We start from the raw sequence: 2,500 nt of genomic DNA on the forward strand, positions 1-2,500 counted from the left end.
AGAAGAAGAAGAAGAAGAAGAAGAAGAAGAAGAAGAAAGAGTAGAAGAAGAAGAAGAAATAAGAGAGGAATTACAACCAGGCCACCACCAGCCATGCGAAGCTATATAATCCGAGGTCCTCTTGCACCAGTTCCCGGGGAATCATTTCAACCTGAGGTAATTATGATAATGCTCGGTCGGCCTTGTAATTAACCTGTCTAATGGCCACACTTACGCCTTGATATAACGGGAGACCGAGCAGGGGGAAAAAATGTGTTCTGAACGGCGTTTATCTACTTGGGCTGCTGACTTCCTTCCTACCTTCCTTCCCTTCCTTGCTGGGAGGGGAGGGAGGGGAGGGAGTGGAGAATGTGGGAGGGGGAATGGGGGAGGGGCTATATACCTTGCCATGAGTTTATAATTTGGTCTTAAATGGTCACGTGCGTTTTAGGTTTTTTTTTTTTTTTTTTTTTTGACAGTGAAAGTTGCTTTACAAGTGAATTTTTTTCTTTTTCTTGGTGGGTGATTTAATTTCTTCTGCTTTTATTATTATTATTATTATTATTATTATTATTATTATTATTATTATTATTATTATTATTACTGAGGGATTCAGTTTCCTTCATTTTTTATATTTTTCTTTCGATACCAAAGTCTTTATGTTACGATCTTCATTTTTTATATTTTTCTTTCGATACCAAAAAATCTTTATGTTACGATCGTCTTTCCTAAATTTATAAGTTTTTCAAGAATTATTATTACTATTTTTTTCGATACCAAAAACTTTGTGTGTAACCATCGTCTTTCTTAAATTTATAAGATTTTTATTAATTATTATTATTATTATTCCTTTATATCTATCATACTCTTCTGCATGAGTCCTGGAGCTACTTCAGCCTCTAGTTTTTCCAGATGTTTTTCAGGGATCTTAGGATCGTGCCTACTGTTCTTCTCTATTTTCCGAATTGCGGCTTTTTCCTTGCTGCTTAAACAGGCTAGTAGAGCGCCTATTAGGGGTCATGATCAAGTACAGTGTCAAAATAGGTGTATATATTGGAATTTTACAAATAAATTATGATACCATAATCATCAAAGTCATTTACGATTTTTTTTCTCTCTCTCTCTCTCTCTCTCTCTCTCTCCCTCTCTCTCTCTCTCTCTCTCTCTCTCTCTCTACTGAAGCGAGCTTTCGTCTGGAGCTGCCAGAGAGAGAGAGAGAGAGAGAGAGAGAGAGAGAGAGAGAGAGAGAGAGAGAGAGAGAGAATCGTAAATGACTTCGATGACTATGGTATCATAGTTTATCTGTAAAATTCAAATATATACACCTATTTTGACACTGTATTTGATCATGACCTCTATAGGTGCTCTACTAGCCTATTTAAGCAGCAAGGAAAAAGCCGCTATTCGGAAAATAGAGAAGAATTTCTACAAGTGTAACGCTGCTGAAGTAGCCATTACTTTTCGTAAAGTATGCTTGAGAGAGAGTCCTGCTCTGCTCCTAAGTATTATTATTTTTTTTTTTTTTTTTTTTTTTTTTCTTTTTTTTTTTTTTTTTTTTTTTTTTTTTTTTTTTTTTGCTCTATCACAGTCCTCCAATTCGACTGGGTGCTATTTATAGTGTGGGGTTCCGGGTTGCATCCTGCCTCCTTAGGAGTCCATCACTCTTCTTACTATGTGTGCCGTTTCTAGGATCACACTCTTCTGCATGAGTCCTGGAGCTACTTCAGCTTCTAGTTTTTCTAGATTCCTTTTCAGGGATCTTGGGATCGTGCCTAGTGCTCCTATGATTATGGGTACGATTTCCACTGGCATATCCCATATCCTTCTTATTTCTATTTTCAGATCTTGATACTTATCCAATTTTTCCCTCTCTTTCTCTTCAACTCTGGTGTCCCATGGTATTGCGACATCAATGAGCGATACTTTCTTCTTGACCTTGTCAATCAACGTCACGTCTGTCTGTTTGCACGTATCACCTATCCGTTCTGATACCATAGTCCCAGAGGTCTTTGCGTGATCGTTTTCTATCACTCCTTCAGGTTGGTGCTCGTACCACTTATTACTGCAAGGTAGCTGATGTTCTTGCACAGGCTCCAGTGGAGGGCTTTTGCTACTGAATCATGCCTCTTTTTGTACTGGTTCTGTGCAAGTGCCGGGCATTCCCATTATTATTATTATTATTATTATTATTATTATTATTATTATTATTATTATTATTATTATTATTATTATTATTATTATTATTATTATTATTATCATTATTATTATTATTATTATTATTATTAATCAGAAATTGAACTCTATTCATATAAAACAAGCCCACAAAAGGTGTCATAGGTTTGTTCATAACTGCTGTAGAACGCTTGTAATGCATTCGATTATAGAACCTAACAGAAAAAAAATCATTGAAATAACGAAAGTTGCACAAGATTATTTTATTTTGTTCTAATAACTGATCTCTTCTTCCTACATCTCCAAATACCCTCTGTTGCTTCTTTTTAATGAACGCCATAATATTCTT

Source organism: Macrobrachium nipponense, chromosome 20 (assembly GCF_015104395.2).
Source record: "Macrobrachium nipponense isolate FS-2020 chromosome 20, ASM1510439v2, whole genome shotgun sequence".
Taxonomy (NCBI): Eukaryota; Metazoa; Arthropoda; class Malacostraca; order Decapoda; family Palaemonidae; genus Macrobrachium; species Macrobrachium nipponense.